The following is a 20,417-nucleotide window of genomic DNA, read 5'->3' on the forward strand; positions in this document are numbered from 1 at the left end:
TTGCTGAGGAGGAGCGTCTGGCATGCCTTTGAAAGGAGGCAATGTATGGAAATAAAACTTGTAGCCTCGGTCTATAATGTCCAACACCCATTTGTCCTGGGTGACTAAAAGCCAGTTTTGCTTGAAGAGTGCCAACTTTCCTCCCAAAGGAGCTGCCAGACAGGAAGAATCTGGCAGCTGAAAATGCAGGTCATTGGGCCTGTTTACGAAAGGACTGGCCCCTGCCCTCACCTGTAGATTGTGCAGGTGAACTCCACGTCCTAGGCCTGAAAGTACTCTGAGCTCTGCCCCTACCACGTCTAGATCTACCCCTAGACTGTGAATCAGAAGAAGGATAAGCCCATCCCTTAGTAGGCCAATTCCTGCTAAACTTAGGAGGCTGCACCTGCAAAAAATCTTTAACAGTCTGCATAGACTTAGCCTTGTCTTCCATTTTCTTCAAGACAGATTCCACAGGAGAACCAAACAAAACTTCAGACTGCAAAGGAGCATCCAAAATTCTAGTTTTAACATGCTCTGACAAATTCTGATCCTTAAGCCAGGCGTGCCTGCGAATAACTGAACCAGTGGCAGCCACCCTGGCAGAAGCCTGTAAAGCATCGAAACCACACTGCAAAGAATGCTTACCCACCTGTTCAGAGGCATGTACCAAATCCTGTAATTCTTTACACTCTATGCCCTCTGCCAAAGCATCCACTTTAGATTTTAGTTGAGTAAGAAGAAAATTCTGATACTTCAACATATGAAACTGGCAATTCAAAGCCCTCATTGCTAAAGTGGAAGAGGTATACACTTTCTTACCCCATCTATCCAAAGCTCTAGCATCTTTATCAATAGGAACTGGATTCTTTACAACAGAAGCCCTGGCACCCTTAGGTCCCTGGCTAATAGTTTCTGGGTCAGCCCTTGGACTCTTATACAGATATTTATGAGCCTCAGGTACTCTGTAATACCTGTCTGGCTTAACTGGCGCAGGAGGCAGAGAGTCTGGATTAAGGGAAGCCTCGGAGAAAACGTCTTGAACAACATCCAAAACAGGAGGTATAGCCAAGGGCCTATGTTGTGGTAAAAACAAAAATTCCCTAAGCCTCTTTCGGCAATCTGAGAAATCCTGACCTTCCCATTTAAAATGTTCCCTCATGGAATGCAGGGTTTCTGAAAAAGAAAAATCCTCTGGAGGAGAAGCAGAAGGAGTGGAATCCTCTGCGTCTGAATCAGAATAAGGAGGAAAATCCTGAATGTCTTCAGCCGAAGACTCTGAGTAATCTGAAGCCTGCTCTAAACTTTCCACCTCTGGCTCCACCCTAGGCCTCTTATCAGGAGGGGGCATAGAACCTCTGATTAAAGAAATTAAATCTTCTGCCATTTTAAGCATGTGTTTTTTAGGCACAGAACCCGCAGAACTAGGATTGACACCCGTGGAAGGCAAACCAGGCCTGCCTTTAGAAGGAGCCTTAGAAACAGAAGGAGAAGGCCTAACCACCTTAGGCAAGGAAGGGAGAACAGCAACCTGAGAGGCCCCCTCAGCCTGACCTGACTCCTGAGAGGCCACATCCTGCAAAATTAAAGCTTCCCCCTGAGACTCAACTGAAACCTCGGCTGGATCCACAGATTCCACCGTAGTTTCTAAAGAGCCGGCGTCCGGAACGGATGACTCATCTTGTCTGGACTTTAAAGATTTGTCTTTGCGCTTCTTCCCGGTAGCGGGCGTCGGAGGATCCGACGGCATATTATAATTACACCGCTTACCGAAGACAAGCCTAGCGCAATCTAACCTACGTTTAATGGTGCGCTTATTAAACCTAGCACAAAAGCGACACCCGACTACGTCGTGCTCAGGTCCCAAACAAGGAATACAAAGAGAGTGGTAATCCCTATGCGGTATCTGTTTCCCACAAGAAATACAATTATTCACTTTTTCTGACATCCGGAATTAACTGAGGCAAGAAAAAACGAAAATATTCCCCAACGGGGTACTTAGCCCAACTTGGTTTCGGTCTGAAACTCAGAATACGAAAATTTCAGAACGCCGAACGGCACTTGCAAACGCTGCTTCTGCATCGGACCATGCGGCAAAAAAGACTGAGGATATGACGTCGGTCATGCGCTTTAATACCCTGACGCTCTGATGTCAGATCTGAGCGCCCATGACCGACGTCAGCCTAATACTTTGGTATTCGGGCCGACCGAGGACAGCGGATTACCCATATGTAAGGACTGCAGCAATGTGAGATGAAGAACATCCAGTGTTCATACTTTTTATTGCACTATTATCAGCTTTTCTCCACAGAAACATAAAATAAAAACTATATTCCTCAGCTACAAGCTTCTAAAGACAAGTTGAAACATTTATCGATAAAGGAATTATTTTTATTATATTCATTGCTCTCTTATTTACTTGTTTCCACATAAAACTTATTAGACTAAGCCAAAGGTCTTAATCCAGACATTCACATATGCAAAAGTATTAGAAGACATGCCTGCTCTACATATACTATGATTTGTGTACTTTAGTACCCAATCCACCATCTCAACAACCCAAGATTACACCCTATTAACTTAAACATGCTTTTGTCTAGCCTTTTTTTTTTGTTCTTTTTGGATTGTAATATCTACATTTCTTTAAAAAAATAAAGAATAACAGAAAGAGGGAAAAAAGCCATCTGTTTACTTTAGTATCTTTATCACATACAAGAACTAAATACTTTACCGTAAAACATGCAGTTTGCATTGTGATAAGTTTCTTAGAAATACTGTTAAGAACAAATTGTTTTACTTACAGTTATCTTTGTCCTTCCTCTTCCCCTCCCATCACTATCCATCCAAAACATTAATGACATGAAGTGAAGCAAATGCTTTTCAGTTCCCATAAGTTTAACAAAGTCAAAAAAGTTAAATCTTTCTACTTTTTCTTATAAAGTTGTATTTCACGAATGTGAATGATGTTTTGCAGTCTCACATTTATTCACTCTAATTTCCATATGCTGGTCTTCATCCTGTTCATCTCCAACTCCAGATTCTGCTTCAGTTCCATGGAACTCCTAATTCTACTAGTAAGCTTCTGTTCTTTTCTCATTTCTCAAGCATTTTCCTCTGGAATAGTGACTGGCAAAGTTTCTCTGTGTGCTTTATCAGAAGAACAAGAAGAGGAGACCCGTTCTGCTTGAAGGCTCACTTTTTATTGACAAACATTTGTATTTATATTGTATTTTACACATTTTTATTGTATTTTGTATTCCCTCAGCCTTAACTGCCTGACTGTACGACTCTGAACAGGTCACTTAAATAGAAACCACTGCCAGGCTGAGTGTGAAAAGGATCCATGGAGAGATCAGTGCTCTGCCCCAAAAAACAAATTGAAAAAAAAATAAAATAAAAAAAAAAAGATATTTCCTCCTTAGTCTATTCTGCCTCAAAATGACTTTGTTCCTCTAGGAAAGAAACATTCTGAAGACACCTGGACACAGCAGCTTCAATCACACACCTGCCTCTCCACATTCCTTGATCCTGGAAAAAAAGTTTCTCTTCTATCTGGTGTAAACTTGAACCATCACTTCTCCAGAAACACTTCACTGTCTCCAACTTTTAATACTTTGATCTTTTGCCACAGTTTTGTCATGATAAACTTTTTCTGTTGGTAGGTTTGCATCTTTACTAATACAGATCTTGGTTGCTTTCTCATGGTCACATGTGGAGCATACACATGGTCTGCCCTTTCAATTAACAGCTCATGCTGTGGAATACCAGTCCAGTTGCTTATTATGCCTTCATAAAATGAATACTGTCTGTTCCTTCTAGTTTCTCTGGTATAGCAGAAAATCTCTAATTTCCCTATATGCTCTGTCCTCTAACTGTACCATTTTTTGAAGCATCTCTTCTTTAACAGTCTCATACTCGGCCAGTCTTTTCTTCATTTTGACTGATTTTTGTAGCTTTATCGGGTCATCTGAAGGATCTGTTTAAAACTTCTTCCATTTTCCAGCCTTTTGTTATTTGAGTTAATATACTCATTCAGGGTTTCATTTGTTTTAATCAGATCTGAGCACAACCGATTCATTTTTTTTCTCGACATTACTGGAGGCCATGTCTCTTACCTAAGCTAAAACTTGAACTGCTTTTTGCTGAACAGCTACAGGATTCTTCCCAGCCAGTGTTTTCTCTCCACTTTTTCTAGCCGATTTTCTTTCAGGTTTTCTTAGTAGCTTTTTAGCTCGCATCCAGGCAGTGTACTTACTGGTCAGTAACAGAATTTACTAAATGTGACTGAGTTCCTGGCCCTTGTCTTTCAGTTTCTTTTTTTCACATTGGGAGAGCTGAAGTTAAATGTTAATCAGTGTGAGAAGCATTAGTATTGACAATCTGTTTCCAGCTGGTGAAGAGGTTGAAGTGGCTGCTGGATCAGATCTTAAATTAGAAAACAAGAATGTGTTAGCTTAAGGTACTTTATAAAGTCTATCAACCTTTTGGAAGATTGAAGGCTGAGGGGGTTACTACAGGCAGCATTTAATACCTCCTCTAAGGCTGGCAAAACAGGATGGATAGGTTAAGTATGTGGACATCCACTTGCAACACACATTATCATATCCTCAGTTCAAGAGGAAAATCCACTGGTCCCCACAAAAATACATCCTTCATCCTGGAAATATTTTCAGAAAGGGAAAACTCCTCCAAAGACTCTCCAGGAGAAGAAGCCCTCTGTCTCTGTCAATATCAGAATCCTCTGACAAATTTTCCTCAAGAATTTCTTTATTGAGATTACATTCTGTTAAGGATTTCTGAGTTTTAGGGTTAACCACCTGCAACAGTCTACTGATGAAGGTAAGGAAATCATCTTTATGAGCAGACACCATGTCCTTTGAGGAGCAATGTCTACCATAGGGTCCTTCCTAGAAGAAAACCAGCTCTGGGATGCACTCTACCCCTGGCAAGAAGTCATTTCCCCATGCCATCTAAGAAGAACCCCCCCCCCAACAGCATCTCCCAGATCTGAAGGATAAGTTCTGCCATGCCCAAATCAGACATTTGAAAAGCCACAGAGGATCTATCTGACTCCCAGTCTATGGTGACTGCAGAAACCACAGGACAGGAACTTGGACAAATAAATGAGTGGTCTGAGGAACAACAGTTATAAACTACAATTACATACCAATGGCGCAGACACAGTCTGAGCCCATGGTAGCAGCAGGGACTATTTACTGTGTTGCTTTTTCTTTTTAGGTATGGCAGTACAAAAGCCAGCAGGACCAACGTAACCATGTTGACACCAGGGAAGAAGCCTGACTGCTGGTCAGAAGCTGTCAAAAGAATAGTTGTGTAAAAATTTACTATAACCTTAGATGCCCTTCTCTTCCATGTTGCAGTATTCATTACTGTAGGGAGGTTGCTGGCTGCAGCACCGGACATCCGGCCAGTATACCAAAATCTTAGGAGCAGGGGTACATGTGACGTTTAATCTCAGAGCCATAAACTGACGCTGGCTATAAAGGTGACATCTGCATGTACCCACTTCAGAATGGACTGCCACATACAGTTGTACCCCTGGAAGCAATGAAGGAGGAGGAGGAAGCTTGTCATACTCGCATGTAATACCAGGCCAAAGGGTGCCTCATGGAGGCATATGCCTGATGCTAAGGTTTGGTTGACGGAGAGAAATCTGTCCCCTCAGGTAACTAAACAGGTAAAGAGGGGGTAAGGAGGGTGGGACTGAATACTGCAACATGGAAGAGGAGGACATCTAAGGTTATGGCAAGTTTTTACACAACTAATCTATGTCATTCTATTGGGTAGCCGCAGTGGTGCAGCGGTTAGCATTGCTGCCTCACAGCAAGAGGTTCTCCGGTTCAATTCTTGGCTGGGGTGCCTTCTGTGCGGAGTCTGTATGTCCTCCCTGTGGTTGCGTGGGTGTCCTCCAGGTGCTCCGGTTTCCTCCCACATCCCAAAGACATGCTGTAGGTGGACTGGACACTCTAAATTGGCCCTAGGAATGAGTGTGTGCATGTGTGTGCCTTCTGTAGAAGGTTGGGTGCCGGGATGGCAACTCGACACTGTGAAACTCCACTGCAAATCATGAGCGGACAGGTGAACCACTGTGGCGATCCCTAACTGGGAAAAGCCGAAAGAAGAAGATTCTATGTCCTATACTCATGTTGCAGTATTGAATACTGTGGGGAGAGTACCAAAGCTTTAGGTATGAGTCTAGAAGGAGGGATGAGGTCCCTGGTCTATTCGGTCATGTAGAATAGACCTAGCAAAACTGCTTCTGGCCCTAGAAGCCAAATCTAGTTTGTAATGTCTGGTAAAGGTATTGACTGATGACCAGGTAGCAGCTTCTAGGACAGAAGCGTAGTCTACCCTCTTGAAGGAGGCAGCTGTCCTAGTGGAATGAGCCCTCACACTTTCAGGTAGGGTTTTGCCATGAAAGTAGCAGCATGCAGAGATAGCCTTAGATAGCCATTAAGAGATGGCCTATTTAGAAACTGCCCTCCCCAAGGCCCTTGGGTGAAAGGAGGCAAATAGATGGTCAGACAATCTAATGGGTTTGGTCTTGTCCAGATAATACCAGAGTTGTCTGTGGATATCTAGGGAATGTAGAGTTCTTTCAGAGGAATTTTGAGGTAGAGGAAAGAAGACAGGAAAGGTTAATGGTCTAATTCAAGGATAGCTCATTAACGACCTTAGGCATGAAGGAGGGAGACCCTGCCTTTATAGAAGATGAGATAAGGAGGGATGGCCAGCAGGGCTTGAATTTCAGATACCCTCCTGGCAGATGTGAAGGCCACCAGTAGTACTGTTTTCCAGGTACACAGCTCCAGTGAAGAAGAGTGGGCTGGCTCAAAAGGAAGTACAGTGAGTTTTTCCAGGACAAAATTCAGGCCCCATGTAGGAGGTATTGGTTTGCAGGGGGGGGGGGTCTGATATGGAGGACCCCTTTTAAAAAGAGCTTAACCTCTAATATGGATACCAGAGGAGGTACCAAAGGAAGACAAGGAAATGGCAGACAAGTGGACCTTAACAGAAGAGTATGTTAGTCCTGAGTGGAGAAGCTCACACAAGTAAAAAAGGAACATGGGTACAGGAGTGAGTAAAGGGTCCCGTTTTTTCTTATGATACCACCTAGAGAATCTTTTCAATTTTGCCACATAATGTCCTGCAGGAGCCCAGGAAACCCAGTACCAGGAGAAATTGAGCATGTCCTCTGAGAATATGTGCCTGAAGGGGATCAGAACCCTATCCCCCATAAAGTGAGCTTGAGATTCCTCACCTGAGGGTGTATTAGGGACCCCCTGTCTTGTGTGAGTAGGTCTATATGGTGGAGTAACCTGTGGTGATTGCCCTTGGCTAGCAGACGAAGAAGGGGAAACCAATGCTGTCTTGGCCAGAAGGGAGTCACCTGCAGGATTTTTGGTTTGTCCCTTTGAATCTTCAGGAGCATCTTCTGAATCAGTGTAAAGGGGGGAAAGCATAAAGATGCATAGGTTCATAGATTAGTACTAAGCTAACTGCCCTTGCGAGCCATTTTAAGCCTAGCCAATTATCCCTTGTGAGACTCAAACTCTGCACCTTGTGCTTGCAAGGCAAGCACCTTAACCATTAGGCTACCCTCCCAACCATTAGGCCATCCTCCCAAGAGAAAGAGAAAGCGTCCACTTTCCAGGCCTGGGGATGTGGATCCCTCATTCAAAACAGAGGCATCTGCCTGTTCTGGGAGAAGGCAAACAGATCTGCCTGAGGAATACCCCACTTGTGTACAAGATCTACTAAATCCACAAGCACCAGAGGAGGAAGGCAACACAGACCTTGCTGGAAAATAGATTTAATGTCACTATACCGACTGGAACACAAAAAATAGATCCAAAACAGTTCAAAGCACAAACGCTATGTCTACACACCTGCGTTTTCGTTTGAGACACTTCTTCAGATGCAATACATCTCACCCAATACATCCTTGCTTTTAAATACACAATCAATTAATTTAATTAAACAATTAATTAATCACACTTGGGTTACTTCATTCAGATTTAAGCTTGCTAAACCTTACATTATTAACTAATATTAAAAGCTCATACTTTCTAACAAAACAAATACAAATAAATCTATATTAAATCACTCTATAAATAACAATCTCCTTAATATAAAATTCCAACTTAATAAAACCCTTCACAATATACAACAAAGATAATTATTAAAAAAAAACATATTAAAAAATGTTAAAAAATGTTAAAAAACTGCCTTCATCTTACCAAATTTAATTATCCTCATACTCCCTCTAGTGTTCATATAAAACTATTACACGAACAACTAACTTTGACATGTTGAAAGTTAAAATAATAACATCTATCCTTGCTAGGTTCCTCATATACTGCTTACCACTTATTATATTTCTTATTAAAATATGTGAATCATAATCTAATGAATATTATTACTAAAAATAAATAAGATCTAGTTAGCCAATAATCAAAAGGGAAAGAAAGACAACTAAATACACTTTTATAGCCTGGCCATTTGATTTAAAAATGACATCCCACTCACAACTTAGCTGCCCTCAATTTCAATACTGGGGCAAGGGACACAATATTATTAAGGCCTGGTTGATTGTACGATTCCAACTGAAGTTGCCATAGCAATTCTTTATATTCGATAGTATCTTCCCAAGGCCCACCTCGGATGTCTTTCTTAACCACTTCTAAGACATAAAAATAAAACTCTGCCTCCAAACATTTCATTTTATGTCGAAACAGGGCATTATTGGTACAACCTGTTCTAATGTCATAATAATGCTCATAAATCCGATTTTTCAATTTACGTTCGGATTTTCCCACATAGAAAGCTTGACATTTTTTGCAAATGCTCAAATAAATAATTTCACTTGTGTGGCAATTTGCATATTCAGTACTCCTAACAAATATGTCCCTACTCTGGATATGAACTGCATCTCGAGCATATATATAAGGGCATTGTGGGCAGCTTCCACATTTAAATGTTCCTATTCTGCCCTTTTTTCTAGTTTGCCCCCTCCCCTTTGTCTCAAAGTAATTTTTCAAATTCTTACCCTTCCTATAAGTACATTCCAATGAATGTTCAAAAAGGCAATTCAGATCTGACAACTCACCAAACTTCTGCCATTCGGTTTTTATTAAATTAAAAATAAATTTTGCTTCACCATTATAGTCCATAACAAAATTACTTGAACCATCAAACTCATCTACCTGTCGCATTCCCTTAATTTGTTCATCCATCCCTAAGATTGGGTAATATTTTTGTTGTCTACCACACACCACCTCATTTTCCACTTCCGTTATTAGGGCCTCGGGGTAGCCTCTCTCTAAAAACATAATATGCAATTTCTCACATTCTTCTTTAAAGTCTTTATTTCTAGAAGACATTCTGCTACCCCTCACATACTGCCCCTTTATTATTCCTTTTTTATGATGGTGTGGATGGGCACTAGAATAGGCCAAATAGGAATTAGAATAGTTATCTTTTCTATAGACCTTTGAGAAGAACTTCCCATCCTCCTTCCCTACATAGATGTCTAGATATTGCAGACATTCTTTATTCTTATTGAAGGTGAAGGAAAGAAAACTGGTAGTACCAGATAAATAATCAAGGAAGGCTGAAAAATCAGTCTCAGAACCAACCCATAGCAGACATATATCATCCAGGTAGCGCTTATATAATTTCCAGCACTTATTAAACCTGGAATTTAGAACAAACTTCTGCTCCCATATATCCAGGATAATATTAGCATAAGTGGGTGCACAACGTGCACCCATAGCTACTCCCTGGATCTGCCTAAAGAACTCACCTTCATAGTGTATGAAATTATTAGCTAAAACTAAATCCATCAGTGTCAGGATCAAACGAAAGTCATTTTGAGAGAATTTTCCATACTCAACCAAGGCTTCCTCAAATAATTCCATACCTTCCTTGTGGGGTGTGGACGAAAATAAATCTATTATATCTAAGGTTATAAATATTATATTTTCATCAAAAAGCTCCTCTTTCAAGTTCCTTAAGAGGTCCCAGGAATCCTTAACTATACCTGGCCCTTCCTTCAAGATTTCTTTAAGCTTTACGTCCAACCATTTAGCAATAGGGGCTGTCACTGAACCTTCAGAGGCAACAATCGGTCTCATGGGTGGGTTAGAAATATTTTTATGGACCTTCGGCACTCCAAATATAACAGGTACTTTTGGTCTATCCACAGACAAAAATCTAAAAGTATTGACATCAATGGATCCCTCCAAAAGCAGGTCATTAAGCACCACCCCCACTTTTTGGTTGCCTATATTGATCTCATTCAGAGAGCACCTGCAATATCTATCTTCATTCTCCAATAATTCCAACATTTTTGATTCATAATATATCTGGTCCATCATGACCATACCCCCACCCTTATCTGGTTTTGAAATCCTAATGTTCTTATCTCCTGCTAGTTGTTGCAGTAACTTATTTTCATCTTTTGTAAGGTTAGGGGTTACCCTTCTATTTGATAATTCATTTCTGATTTTTTTCTCCATTAAATTTTCAAAATTTTTTAACTGCTGGTTGATCGGGGGGTTATAAATACTTCTTTTTCTTAAATTATTAACACCAATTCCTATATGATTTCCCTCCTGCCCCTGAAACATAAGTTCAAGATTCTTCTTCCGGATAAACAATTTTAAATCAATCAAAACTTTACTTATATCCGCTTTTTTGTTAGGTACAAATTTCAAGCCCTTCATAAAGAGCCGGAAAAAAACTTCATTCACCTCCAGGGCACTATAATTATATATATTATAACCATTCATTTTACAAACTATTCCTTCCTTCTTCAACAAACAATTCTGTAACCCATCTTTTGCCCCATCTTCCTTCTCAACTACCACTTCTGGTTGTTCCGGTTGTAGTTCCTGTACTGGGTACGTTGTTTTGACCCCCCCCCCCTCCTGAAAGTTTTTTTGGAAATTCCTTTGGTGGTAATTCCTAATTCGCTCAGACCTTCTTAGTGCAGGAAACTCCTGTTCATCACTCAATACTATATTGTCCTGTCCTTGTTCCATTTCATCAAACACTATCTCATGATTAGTCTGAAAATTAATTTTTTTATTATTACTATTATTATAAGCACCTCTTGGGTTGGGATAATTTATTTTTTGTTTGTATTCCTCCATATCCCTCCCTAACTTTTTACATTTTCTTTCAAAAACATTGGCTAAACTTCTCTCAATATTTTTCAACATTGTCTGATATTTCTTCCGGTTTTCATCCATTGAAAAAAGAAGGTCATTAACAATAGCTTTATTCAATTCCTCAAGCTTCAAGTTAAGTCCCTCCATCTCCCTTGAATTCTCCTTCACTATAGCTTTTAAAATATCAAGACCACAATTATTAAAAATATTCAAAAGTTCCTGATGAAAATCAGACCCTACTTACACCTTATTAGGGTACTTGCATACCCTTAACCCTTTCGGGACAATATTTAAACTTATACATTCCTTAAGGTAAGCATTCTCTAGCTCCAAATTTTTGAATTTAAACAACATTTCGTCAAAATAATCCATATTTTGTTTAAAAGTACAATTAAATTCAACATCTTTGTTATTAGGCAGATTTTTCACATTAAAACAATATTGTGCTTTTAAAACGGAATTAAAGTCCATCTGCATGTTATAAATGTCTTTTTGGCCAGTACCTGGTTGTTTACTGTTCGTTACCACTTCACTGAACCCTCTAGCGCCTTGAACATTCTGCTTTGGTCTCGCTCCGTTTAGAACATCCGTTCGCTGATTAGGCGCTGAGTTCAGGTCTTCATTTTGCAAAGACCTAAAGCAAGAAGGTACTCCTTTGCCAAATTCATTAATATCAACTGTTCCGGACCCGAAAATTGGTCTCTCACCAGAAACTCCTTCACCCTCCGACTGGCTGTTAGTCCGCTGCCTACAACGCCGCCTCTCCCTCCTTGGGAGAGCTTCCTGGTTCGGCGGAAACGCCGAGGGTGAACTCTGCATGACGCTATTGTCTCTTGCCATAAGTTCAAGTAGCTGGGTTAGCTGTACCGATAGTTTGTCCAATTTGGCATCTGTATCCAGCCGAAAGTCACCTTCGATAGGTGCTGTTGAGCCCTCCTCCACCTCCATAACAAAACCAAACAAGCAGAAAAAAGGAGGCTAGCACCAAACAAGTACTCACTAAATCCACAAGCACCAGAGGAGGAAGGCAACACAGACCTTGCTGGTAAATAGATTTAATGTCACTATACCGACTGGAACACAAAAAATAGATCCAAAACAGTTCAAAGCACAAACGCTATGTCTACACACCTGCATTTTCGTTTGAGACACTTCTTCAGATGCAATACATCTAACCCAATACATCCTTGCTTTTAAATACACAATCAATTAATTTAATTAAACAATTAATTAATCACACTTGGGTTACTTCATTCAGATTTAAGCTTGCTAAACCTTACATTATTAACTAATATTAAAAGCTCATACTTTCTAACAAAACAAATACAAATAAATCTATATTAAATCACTCTATAAATAACAATCTCCTTAATATAAAATTCCAACTTAATAAAACCCTTCACAATATACAACAAAGATAATTATTAAAAAAACATATTAAAAAATGTTAAAAAATGTTAAAAAACTGCCTTCATCTTACCAAATTTAATTATCCTCATACTCCCTCTAGTGTTCATATAAAACTATTACATGAACAACTAACTTTGACGTTGAAAGTTAAAATAATAACATCTATCCTTGCTAGGTTCCTCATATACTGCTTACCACTTATTATATTTCTTATTAAAATACGTGAATCATAATCTAATGAATATTATTACTAAAAATAAATAAGATCTAGTTAGCCAATAATCAAAAGGGAAAGAAAGACAACTAAATAGACTTTTATAGCCTGGCCATTTGATTTAAAAATGACATCCCACTCTCAACTTAGCTGCCCTCAATTTCAATACTGGGGCAATGGACACAATATTATTAAGGCCTGGTTGATTGTACGATTCCAACTGAAGTTGCCATAGCAATTCTTTATATTCGATAGTATCTTCCCAAGGCCCACCTCGGATGTCTTTCTTAACCACTTCTAAGACATTAAGCACCTTAACCATTAGGCTACCCTCCCAACCATTAGGCCATCCTCCCAAGAGAAAGAGAAAGCGTCCACTTTCCAGGCCTGGGGATGTGGATCCCTCATTCAAAACAGAGGCATCTGCCTGTTCTGGGAGAAGGCAAACAGATCTGCCTGAGGAATACCCCACTTGTGTACAAGATCTAGGAACACCTCTCTGTGAAGCATCCATTCGTGAGAGGGTGCAGAAGTACTGCTGAGAGTGTCTGCCATAGCATTCCCTGCTGAAGGAATGTAAACTGTTTGAAGGTGGATTTGCAGAGATGAGGCAAGAGACCAAATCTGTATGGCTAGGCTGCAAAGAAAGTAAGACCCTGTCACCCTGCTTGTTTATGTGCCACAAGACAGTTATACGGTCTGTGACTACTTTCAAGGTCCCTGGTAGAAGGGCTGGTTGGAAGACCTGTAGTGCTAAGTAAAGGTCCTTCATCTCTTTGATGTCGATGTGATCCCTTTGCCTTAGCAGAGACCACTCTCCCTGTACTTTGCATAGTTTGGCTGGTGTGGTAAAACTGCCCTCCAACCCAGGTGTGAAGCATCTGTGAAGGTTTGCTGTGAGGGTGGAGGTTACTGCAAGGGCATGCCCTGGTTGAGATTTATGGCTGTAATTCACCATTCCAACTCTTTTTTTTCAGGCATGGTAGTAAGGGGAGGGAGACATCCAGAGGATGGGAATGTTGATTCAGAGTCTTTAGTACCCACTGGATCTTCCTCTTAGATAGGTACTAGGCTATCTGCCCAAGGGCATTTATAAGCCTAGCCAGTGTGTGTCGGCTTTCGCTGCCTCATTGATTAACTGATCCTTTGTCAAGCAGAGCCAATGAAGTGATCCCAGGGGTGTATTTTCTGTTACCCATCCATTCGTCAAGGTTTCTCTTGAAATGTGTTAGTGAGGGGCTCTGCCTGATGTAATTTGGAATTTAATTTTGTTCCAAAGCATGGGGAGTCTCTGTGACAGGAATCTATCCCTCCAGCATGTTCTATTTATTGTTGTGGCGAGGTTTAGCTCACTAGAGCGCGTGGCTCGCAGTGACTTGGATTTCTTTAGGTGGAGCATGTCCATCAATTCTGAGTTGGACATGGCTTAGCAAGTCAGGCGAGATCACATCTGAGTAAGCGATATGCCACTGAGTACAGCCGGAGTTTTTTCAGTCGGGCTGCATAGGACATATGTTTGAGACCAGTAATCCTCTTGGTCAGGTACTTTTGTGGTCTTTCCAGCTGTTGGAAGTGTCTTGTCAGGTACATCCCAAATGGGGCATTGTACTCTATGATGGGTCTAATGAGTGACGAGTAGGGGGGCACTATAACCTCTATTTCTAGATGCGAACCCTTTAGTGATTAGATGGGCCACATAGAAGGATTTCCTAACTACTTTGGCAATATAATTGTCAAATGAGAGATGACTATCTACCTGGGTCCCCAGATCTCTTATTACCTCTACTGTACTAAGGGGGCTGCCACCTATGTGGTGATTCATGGGTGTTTTGTTTTTCCCAAACGGGATGACTATGCATTTTTTGGCATTTAGTTTGAGCCCATGACTTTGACACCAGGTGTCCGTCTCAGTAAGGCTCTTTTGGAGGATGTCCGTGTCAACCTGAGAGTCAGTTATGGCTCCCAGTTTGCAGTCATTGGCGAACCTGGTTAGCCATAGTCCTCCTGTGTTTGCCTGTATTTCTGAGAAGTATATGCCGAACAGTAGGGGTCCCAGGACCGAGCCTTGCGGGACACCACTTGTGACTGGTTTAGAGTTGGACCTGGAGCCAGTTATTCTTACCATGTGAGTTCTGTCTGTAAGTCGGTTGGCAACCCATCTCGTGACATAGGGGTTTATGTTCAGATTGGTGAGTTTTTCTGTAATACCCGAGTGGGGAATGGTGTCGAAAGCCTTGGCGAGGTCAAGGTAGGCTGTGTGAACCACCTTTCCCTCGTCGATGGCCTTGGTGACTGTCTCGAAGAAGTCAACCAGGTTTAGTAGGCATGATCTGCCCTTAACAAAGCCGAACTGGGTCGGGTCAAGTGTTTGGAGGTTCCCAATGTCTTTGTTAATGAGTTCCATGATGATGTGCTCCATAGCCTTGCAGACCAGGCTAGTCAGGCTTATGAGGAGATAGTTACCAGAGTCAGTTGTGGCCCCTCCTTTGTGGAGAGGAATAACAGTTGTTGTGCGCCATTCTATGGGCACACAGCCTATGGAGAGAGGCTGAGGTTGAACAGCGTGTTTAGGTGGGGGGTTAGTTTGTTCTGTAATTCGTGCAAGACGCAGCCTGGGACACCATCTGGTCCCATCGACGCTGTGTGTTTGGCTTTTGAAAGGGCTGTTTTCACCTGTGCGTCTGTGATTTTTGGGACACTATACACTTTTCCAGTACTGTTGTGGGCCCTTTTGGAGGTGAGAGGGGGGTGAAGTTTGCACTGAATCTGTCTGCCAGGATGCTGGCAATATCAGTAGATTCAGTATATTTTATGCTATTGCACTAGTTCAGTGCATATCTGCGAGTTGCCACTTAGATTCTTAACATAGCTAAAGAAGGCTTTGTGGTTATCTCCTTGGCTATTTTTCTTTCGAAGTTAGCCTTGGATGATTAAAGGAGGGACCTCAGTTTCTTACTGATACTGATCAGGGATGTCTTTCCTTCTTGGGATTTGCTTTTTTTCTTAAACTAGTTTTCTCCTTCTTTTGTATAGCCTGTTTACTGCAGGGGTCTACCAAACTGGTTTCCTTCTCTTAGAAGAGCGAGTCTTGGTTTTGCTAGGGATGGCATGATCCATGCATCCTTGTAGGTGCTCATAGTGTGCATTTGTAAAGGTTTCTGCATCTTGGGCAACGTTATCCTTTAGTGTGGGGGCTGTGAAACTTACCACATCTGTCTTAAGAAAGGTGAAGTTTGCTTTAGAAAAGTTTTTTACTGTGGTTTCCTTAGTTGAGGGTGGTGGTGGTGGGGTGTAGACATCCAGAGTGATTAGTTTATGGTCTGATCTAACCAGAGACGGGTTGACCTCCGGTGTGGAACACCTGTCACCCATGTTGGTGATGACCAGGTCCAATATGTTTTCACCTCTGGTAGTGGAGTTTACCAGCTGATCCAGAGCGTTTGAGTTGATGAACTCCAGGAAGCGCTGGGCCTGGGAATTTATATTCGAGTAGCATTCCGAGTGAATGGTAGGGCAATTGAAATCGCCCAATATCAGGGTGTTTGGTAGGACCTTCATGTTTTCCAGTGTCTCCAAAAAGGTGGAGTGGTGGCTTTGGGTCATGGAGGGTGATCTGTAGCAGGCCACAATTTGCATTGCAGATTTGCCCGATGTTAGTTGCACATGGATGATCTTAGAGGTATCATGCTGCGCCACTAACCTGGAGGTGTAGGTATCCTTGATGAATATGGATACAACCCCTCCTTTCGTGTTTCGGCCATGTTCTGTGGCTGAAACATGTGGTATGAGTTGTAGCCCGGTAGTGCTGGGGTGCTCTTTGGAGCCTTGAACCAGGTTTCAGTTACTGCACAGATGTCAACATCCTCCATACTGAGGAGTGCTTTGAGCGTGTGCATTTTGAGATTTAAACTCCTGGAGTTGAGTAGCATAACCCTCAGTTTTTTGTTAATTGTGCTGTTGACAGAGGTGGGTTTGACTTTTGAGCCTTGCCTAAAAAAAGGCACTATGGGGGCAGCAAGAGCCTTGGCCAGTATTCGAAAGCCTAGGGGTGACAGGTGCAAGCCGTCTCTTGCGAAGCAACGTGGCTTGTCGAGCATGTCGTCCCAGGCTGACAAACACTGGATCCCCTTTGAATGACACCAGAAGCTTAGCCAACTGTTGAAATGGATATTTTTTTCTTTATACTGAGGTATCATTCTTGGTGAGGGCAGGATGCTACTCGGGGTCAGGGTTATACCAGCCTGGGCTACATGATCAGAGAGCTCTTCAATGTCTCTTTTCATGTAGTCCAGGGAGGTATGTCTCAGGTCATTCACACCAACATGAACAATGACAAGAGTCATATTTGTACTTGTTCTGGAGTGACCTGAGTGTTTGTGTTATGTAGCAGATTCTGGCTTCCGACAGCAGCTAACAGTAACCTTCTGCTTATCCAGCCTAGTGAGTGGGACGTCAGTCTGCCTAACTATACAGTTACCTATTACTAGTGTGTTAGATATGTTATTTCGCCTTAAGGGCTGTGATTGTGCGGCACACTGATTTTGTGTTTTATGTGTTGTCTGGTTTGTGATGGGAAGTGCAGGTTGTTTGGGTGTCTGCTTTGGAGGTCTCTGATGCTTTTGCAGGCTTTTATTTAGAGCTTCCGAGTATGATTTTGTGTATTTATGTGTATTTTTTGCCAGTGCTGTTTTAGTAGGTCTGTGTGTGGATGGAGTTGTGGTGCAAGTGTTAACCCTCTCCTCTTGGCTGTCTGTTCCCGTCTTGGGTGGAGACAGCTTAGCTTCCAGTTTGGCTGTATAATTGCATCTCTCGCATATGTTAGTGTTTTGTGGTAGGAGGAGAGGGTTGTCTGTGTACATGAGGCAGTTGTAACACTGCCTCAGGATACCCAGATTCACCAGCTGGACTGGAGCGTGCACCTGAAGTTGCCCTTTGGTCATGCCTGAATAGTACGGTGAGCTGCTTAGTTGCTTGGTTGGTGAGGGGTGAATAAAGAGCCTTGCCCTGCTGGGCAATCAGTGTCATATGCAGCTTTGCCAGAGGGAGCACTGGTGTCAAGGATGCATCTCAGGAATTCTCAGGCTGAAAGTGTTTGAAGAGAGAGAAGATGCTGGAGGTAAAGAGCGAGGTCTTTTACCTTCTTGCAGGTGATGAAGGCTGCCATCTTGTTGGTTCTGATCCTTCACCCTAGCAAGACTAGGTCTTTTGCAGGGGTCAGGTGGGGCTTGGCGTGGTTCACAGTGAACTCTAGGTCTGCCAGGGTTCTGGTAACCAGGGGTATGTGATGTTGCAGGGTGTGAAGGTCCTGGTGAAGTATTAACAGGTCGTCTAGATATGGGTATATCTGAATGCCCTGTTTTCTGGAGTGGGCAATCACTGGTGCTAGACACTTTGTTAACACCCTAGGGGCTATGGAGAGCCCAAAAGGTTTGTTTTTGTCTTTCGGCTTTTCCCTGTTAGGGGTCGCCACAGCGGAACTCCGGTCCGCTAATGATTGGCAGTAGATTTTTACTTACTGGCTTGCCGGGCCTAATGCACAACCTTCAGCGAAGGAACGCCCATTTACGCATGTCGCCACACAGAAGACGCTCTAACTGAGAATTGAACGGGCAACGTCTAACGGTGAGGTGAGAACGCTACTGCAGCACCTGCAGAAAATTGAAAATGCAAGGAACCTACTTAGAAGCATAGAATTTCCTGCAGCAGGGGTGAATAGGAAGGTGAAGGTAGGCGTCTGTCATATCCAGGGATACCATAAAGGCCTGGTGGGGGATAAGGGGCAACAGCAGCTGCAAGGTGAGCATTCTGAAGGTGGGAACCTTGAGATAAAGGCTGAGCATGGACAAATCTAGAATTGGTCTCCAGGGACCATCTTGTCTTGGTACCAAAAACATCCTTGAGTAAAATTCCTTGTTTAGCTGGTGTGGTGGGACCCTTTCTATGGTTATGGTATAACTATTTGCTTGGAGTCCTGTTTTTTTATACAGAATATGTGCTTTTCTATGGTATGAAACTACCAAACAGCCAATTTTGTTAATTTACTTATCTAGCAAGAATTAGGCTTGAAGTCATTTGGTGTTCCTGTGTAGCCAGAGAACCGTTTCCTCTTGAGGTGGCAAGAAGGTACTGAATTTATCTCCTGACTGCTAATTTCCCTCCGATGGGCTAGCCAATCAGCAGACATGGTGTAGGTGTGACAGGGAGTCAGAGCTTTGTGAATTTGGCTGGTGGTTGTATCCTAGGCAGCATACGACCCAAATAGCAAAGACTAATGCAGCAGTAAGAATGATGATCAACATACCACTGTAGTCCTTTTGTGAAACTTGAAGCCAGTATCTGACGTTTAACTACAGCATACAATATAATGGAGCAGAAAATGGCCATTCTCCTTCATGAGCAAAATGAACACTATAATCATATTGATTTGAAGGTCTACTGATCCTAGTATCTGCCAGGCCAGTCAAGAATATGGCCAGGAGGAAAATCTTTAATAGTTCAAAACTTGCTACAGATAAGATGAACAGTAGGTGAAATGGTGGCTTCCCCAGGCAGCACTGCTTTAAGTGATGTCACAGTACTCATAACAATGAAGGACTCAAGTCCCATCACACTTCTTCTTCCGGCTTTTCCCAGTTAGGGGTCGCCACATCATATCACCTGTCCGCTCATGATTGGCAGTGGAGTTTTACTGTGTCGAGTTGCCAGCCCGGTGCCGAACCTTCCATAGAAAGCACACACACGCACGCACTTACACCTAGGGCCAATTTAGAGTATCCAATCCACCTACAGCATGTCTTTGGGATGTGGGAGGAAATCGAAGCACCCGGAGGAAACACAAGCGACCACAGAGAGGACATGCAGACTCTGCACAGAAGGCACCCCAGTCGAGGATTCAAACGGAGAGCCTCTTTTAGTACAAAACTTGCACTATTTCAGTGTGAATATACACTACACCTAGTGCTATAGGTCAGCTTGTACTCACAGCCACTGCTGGCTCATAGTGTCTGCTGACATTCCTTGTCCTAACAGCTGAACAGTCAAAAAAAAGGGGGGGGGGGCTTTCTTCAATCTGGCTTGTGCTCCTTATCTCAGGAGCATGCCAGAAAGCCAGGTCCCTTCCTATGCACCTCAACTCAAAAAAAAATTACTTTAAACTGCACTTGCAGCTGTTTAATCAACACACACTCAGTGCTGAAGTGCTTCAGCTCTAACCACTAATGCACTATCTGCATTCATTTCTGAATGTACTATCTTCAAATTGGCCATCTTCCAATAATGCCCCTTGACATCTTGCACCCAGGGACAGCTGCCCCTTTGCCCCATCTTAGTTATGCTTCAAAATGCACTACTGAAATGTATGATGGCCTCAGTGCTTAACAGAGTAATATATAAGGATAGCAGAGAAGGAATTCTCAACATAAATGCCCCTGAAAAAAATTAGCCTCAGAAACTGAATCATGAACAATTTAACACAACTAAAGGAAAAAAGTAGTGCATACAAAAATGTAAAGCTTCATTTTAAAATCTGATTAGCATAAATATTAAATGGAGCTCAGAATGTTCCTGTGAACTTCCTGAAAAAAGAAAATGGATTAGCAAGTTCTACTTTTGTAATAATA

The 20,417-nt window shown here is 42.1% G+C and overlaps 1 protein-coding gene across 1 annotated transcript in view; it reads right to left on the reverse strand.

Moving 5' to 3' along the window:
• Positions 1-20,417, reverse strand: part of DOCK5 (dedicator of cytokinesis 5) — a gene marked incomplete in the record, with an annotated part of 3,482,443 nt that overhangs the window by 410,385 nt on the left and 3,051,641 nt on the right.

Source organism: Protopterus annectens, chromosome 9.part0, assembly GCF_019279795.1.
Source record: "Protopterus annectens isolate FY-2018-M chromosome 9.part0, PAN1.0, whole genome shotgun sequence".
Lineage (NCBI taxonomy): Eukaryota > Metazoa > Chordata > Ceratodontiformes > Protopteridae > Protopterus > Protopterus annectens.